Raw genomic sequence first — 6,000 nt, 5'->3', positions numbered from 1 at the left:
ACCATGAATGTATAAATTGAAATGTTAGTTACTAGTGTGGTAATAGATTTTCATCAGAAAAACTACAGGAAATGGAATAATGATGATAGATATTAATTATGAGCAAATTTAAATTTAGTCACAGGCTTCTTCCTTAAGTCTCCCTCTCAATTTACTTATGACTCAGTTAATATGTCATATAGTCCATCAATAGAAGAAAAATATTATTAAGAAAATGTCCTGTGTTATGATCATTTTAAGGTATATCCATTTTTTTCTACTTTGTAGGCTTTCACTTATTTTTATTGTGTTTTATTTTATAAAAGAAAAATCTAAGAAATCAGTTTTAGCTACTTCATATATTTCACAATATTATGACCACTTACTGGAACACAGAAGTGAGAAAAATCTTAAGCTTTAAACAATATTATTGTAGCAAATTCAGTTTTCTGTGAACAAACGGCAGAACTGTTAGAAAGTCGAGTGCTTAGGTCTTATCAATGTATGAATGGCATTGGAAAAGTTAAGTGGAGATGACTGTCTGCATTTATAAATTTTTGCATTGTATTGTTCACAATACACATGCACCTAAAAATACAATTAAGTATACACAGAAATTCAAAAGAAAATTATATATGGACTATACTGAAGTAATGGTGGTTGTTATATACAACAAATAACAGTTATTGATATTTTGAATTATCTGTACACCTGTGAGATCATCTACAAAAGCAAGTATGAGGATAGCCATTATCCTCAAAACTTTCTTTGCATACCTTTGTAATTATTTCCTCAAGTCTCTCCTATTCCCATGACTGACCTGCTTTCTGCATTTTCTAGAATTTTACAAAAATACAATCCTACAACTTTGGATATTTTAAGATCACCCTCAAATGTGCCAATTTGTAACAGGACTTACACATCTCAATAGTTGATTAAACTCAGAGCTAAGATTTACATAGCAATGGACACAGAGCCAGAGCCACAGGAAAAGTGAATGAATTAGGTGATGACCAAGGAAGCCATACACAGGCTTCCACATTCTTTTCCCTCTGGGATCTCAAAGAATGTACTTTTCTCTTTGGCTGTGAATTAAATGGATATGTGCTTAGTATCCTTCCCTAGAGAAACACACCTGAGAGTCAAGGTCCAAGGCTTTTATGAAACCTAAATTTCATCATTAATATGATGAAAATGACTAATTATAGCCTTTAAATGGGTGAACTGTATGATATTTGAATTGTATGATACTTGAATTATATCTCAACTAAATATACATAAATCAATATTTACTGATACATATATATGTATATACACATGTATATCAGCCCTCCTGGGTTGTAGTGGGCAGAAAATTAACTGACAAATGTAAAATATCTGTTCTAGCACTTGGTTAACAGAAAGTGTTTAATAAGCTGTAACTATGCTTATATTTCTTCTTTAAAAAATCAAATAATAAAAATACAAGCAACTGAATAAAAAATAAGTGAATAATTTAAACAGTTACTTCACCAAAGAAGTTAACAATGTGGATGGCAAATAATCATGTGAAACTATAATAAATATTATTCTTTAATATAAAATACAAGTTAAAAATGAAATATTTATTTGAATGACTAAAATTAAAGAGTCTGGCCATACCAAATGTTGGTAAGAATGTGAAGTAACTGTAAATCTCATTTACTGTTAGTGAAATATAAAATGGTGCAACTATTTTGAAAAAATGTTTTGGAATTGTTTATATAGTTAAGGATTCACATATTATATGACTCATCTATTTTACTTTTATGTATTTATTCAATAAAATTAAAGCATATGTAAATGATAAAATTTGTAAACAAATATTCATAGGAGCATTATTTTTAATAGAAAAAACCCTAGAAACTATTCAAATGTGCATCAGCAACTGAATGCAGAAACATTTTTGTATATTTATGTGATAGAATGCTTTATAGTAATAAAATGGAAAGAACTATGGAAAAACACAATAATGTGAATGAATGTCAATATGCTTAGGGAAAGAAACTAAACAAAAAAGAAAAGGATTAACACAGCAGGTCTTGTTGCTTTTCTTTTTAAATTTTTCCATTCCAGTGGGTGTTAGCAGTATCACATTGTGGTCTTTACTTGAATTTTCCTTTTATTTAAATTTCACAAGCTTACTGGCCATTTGCATATTTTCTTTAAAGAAAACTATTCAAATAATTTTCCCATTCTGAACATGTGTTGCTTTTTATTATTGAGTTGTAACACTTCTTTGTATATTCTGAATACTACTTCCTCAACTGTGTTTGATTTGTATTTCTCCCATTATGTGGCTTCCCCCACTCATTTTCTTAGTAGTGTCATTTTCAGCAAAATAATTTTAATTTTGATAAGATCCAACTATCTGTTTACTGTTCTTTTGTTGCTTGTGTTTTGTTGTCATATCTGAGAAATTATTGCCTAACCCCAGATTGGGAAGATTTATATATATGTTTTCTTTTAATATTTCTATAGTTTTAATTGTTAAATTTATGTCTATCATCCATATTGATGTGTTTTTGTTGTTGTATTTACAGTAAGGTGGGAATTAAACTTTCATTCATTTTGCATATGGATGTTCCAGCACAATTTGTTTAAAAAAAATCCTTTTCCTCATTCAGTTGTCTTGGCACCTATGTCAATTTTTTAAACTTTTACCATAAACATAAAAGTTTATTTCTGGACTCTCAATTTTATTCCATGGATTTGTATGTCAGTACTTAGCCAGTGTCGCACTGTCTTGGTTAGTCTAGCTTTGTAGTACAGTTTGAAATTGGGATGTGTGGGTCATGTATTATTTGATATTTTTCAAGATTATTTGGGCTATAGTAGGTTACTTGACTTCTCATATGAATTTTAGGATCAGCAAAAAGTCAGCTGGAATTTTGTAGGGATTGTGTTGAATCCTTATATACAATTGGGGAGTAATGATATCTAAACAATATTAAGTCTTACTATCTATTAATGTGGGATATCTTTTCATTTACATAGATTTTCTTTAATTTCTTTCAATGATGTGTTGTAGCTTTCATTGCACTTGCTTTGACAAATGTAAATCTTGCACTTGCTTTATTAAATTTCTCATCCTTTTTGATTGCTAGTGTTTTTTCAAACATTTTCAGATTGTTCACTATTAACATACAAAAATAAAATTGACTTTTATGTATCTATCATGTGTTTTATAATCTAGCTGAACTACTCTATGAAATCTAATTCTTTGTGTGTGCATGTGCGTGTGTGTCTTTAGGATGTACCATACAAAATATTATGTCATATTTAAATCAAGACAGTTTTACTTCTGCCTTTTTAATCTGGATGTCCTTAGTTCTTTTCCTTGCTAATTGCCCTGGCTAAAACTTTCACATCATTTTTAAATAGAGTGCTGAGAGTGAACCTTCTTATCTTGTCTGATTTGGGGGAAAGTTTATTCTTTTGTCCTTAGGTATAATGTTAGTGGTAGGATTTTCACAGATTCCCCTCATCGAATTGAGGAATTTATTTCTATTTCTAGTTTTTCTTCAGTGTTTTTATCATAAAAAGGTGTAGGATTTTGTAAAAAAAAAAAAAATCATGATTTATTGTGAAGATCATTTTATTTTTGTACTTTATTCTATTAAGATACTATGTTACATTGATTGATTTTCATTATCTTGAACCAAACTTAGTAATACTCTGAATTCAGTTTGCTGTTTTGTTGTGATTTTGCTTCTATATTTATAAAGTGTATTGGTCAGTAGTTTATTTTCTTGTGGTAGCATTGTTTGGTTTTGATGTCAGGAAATACTGGCCTCATAGAATGGATTGGAATGAATTCCTTCCTCTTCATATTAATTCTTTTTTAAACTTTTGGTAAAATTCTCCTGTGAAGCTATTTTGGTATGGGTTTTTATTTGTGAGAAGTTTTTTGATCACTAATTCAATCTGTATTCCTTATATAAGTCTATTTAGTTTTTCTTCCTTTTCTTAAGTCAATTTCATTATTTTATTTCTAGAAAGTTATTTCATCTAGATTATCTAATTTGTTGATGTCAGTTGTTTATAGTGTTCCTTTTTAACCTTTATTATTTCTGCATGTTTGGTAGTGATGTTCCCTCTTTCATTCCTGAATTTAATAACAGATATTTAAAACAAATGTTTAAAACAATAACTATTGGTTTCAGATTTTCACCGGAGGATATGAAGAGCTGGAAAGAGTACTACTCCAATTATTCCAAGGGAAAAAGCTGCAAATTCATGAGTTTCCTTAATCCCTTTGGAGAGCTGAGCCAGTATTGGTAACATTTTTCAATTCAAATGCTTCCTTTGCTCATTTATCTTTCTGGGTTCTGCTTTTCCCTTCAGTTTTCATCCAGTAATTTCTTACTCTATTGACAGTTTTTCATTGCATTTAAATTTTGAAATTTTACTCTGAATTTTAATATGCTTTCTGCACAAACAGATCCAAATAACATAACTGCATCATAATCAAAATCAGCTGAAAAATTAACATTCAGAACTTCATGCTGAAACTAGGATACTATCCTCAATCAATTTTGCTAATTGAATCTATTTGTCATATGGTGATTAAGTTTAAATCTAAAAGCCCAAAACATATACAGTAATATTAGCTTTAGAATGTTTGAGAATGTTAGGTGTTTAACTGGTAAATTCATGCATTTTGTTAATTATTTCCTCTCACAGGTATGAACAATAAAAAATGATTCCTATCCTTTGAACATTCATCAGTAATAACTGAGAGCCAAGTTGTTTTTATCTAAAGATACAAAAGTAGAAATAATTTTTAAAAAGAAAGTAAACAGTAAGTCAGTTAATAATAAAATAAATGCAACATTTAATAGAATGAATGGCTAAATTAATAAATTTTTAAAGGTGAAAATATCACCAAAAGATCTGCAATTAAGCACTTCTTTAAGCTTAAGTTGTGATATATTTTTACAAGTTGGCAAACACTGGCAAAAATTTCTTTCTCAGATCTAAAAAGCAGTTTTTAGAAGTATAAATATATAAGTGAAATATACCACTATTCATGAACATTTTCTCAATTACACAATGATATGTTAGGAAGGATTCTAATGTTATTTTCAAATACTCAAATGCCAGACAAAATAGTGGATGCTGATAGTGCCCTGTCCATAGTCCCTTAAGCCAAGATTTGCACTGATGCTCAGCTTTTATTTGTGTTGGTCTATAATAGTCCATAGCTTTTTCTTTAGGATTACCCATAGCCGAATCATAGCTTCCTCACCCAGGAAGTAAAATATCACCACTTTGTCCAAGGGTGCAATTTTTCCTCCAGAGTTCACCATGGAATTCTGATGAAGCTAGACTCACTTCAATGGCAATTATAAATTTGTTTAATCTCTGTCCTACTTCCCTTACTCCCTATTTCTTGGGATTACATTCTCAATAAATTATGTGGCTTGAATCCCTGTCTCAAGCTCTGACGTTTTATAGTAGCTCAACCTCATTCATTTCTAAATATCTTGGAAATAAAAGCTGATTTAACCAACTTTGAACAATCATCCTGCTTGTTCCAAAGAGCCTAGGCCAGAGATGTTAATGGTAGTATGATAATATAAGGCTAGAAGCAAAGAAGGGCAGAGATATTCTCAAATTCTCCAGAACAAATTATAACACTCTTTCTCCATTAGAGAGTTAAGTAAACTTGATTCAAGAACAAATTATGCTTTCTCTTTATTGATCAATTATTAATTTTATTGCTAACCTGCTTCATTGTTATGACTCTGTGACTCTGATAAAATACAGGGTGTCTGAATATAGAATCAACTTTGAACACTTTTTGAAAGAAAGCATTTCTTATATTAAATTTTATTTTCAAACACAGGATGAACTAACAAAGCAAACATATTTCTCTCCTTCAGTGTAACAAAAAATAATAATTACCAGGCTAACACTCCTAAGTTCTATTTCTGTTCCTAGTTAAGCTGCAAATCAATTGCATACCTTTGGAATTGAGCTTTTTATCTGCAAGATAAG

Source organism: Hippopotamus amphibius, chromosome 1 (genome assembly GCF_030028045.1).
Source record: "Hippopotamus amphibius kiboko isolate mHipAmp2 chromosome 1, mHipAmp2.hap2, whole genome shotgun sequence".
NCBI classification, from domain to species: Eukaryota; Metazoa; Chordata; class Mammalia; order Artiodactyla; family Hippopotamidae; genus Hippopotamus; species Hippopotamus amphibius.
This window is presented reverse-complemented; position numbering follows the sequence as displayed.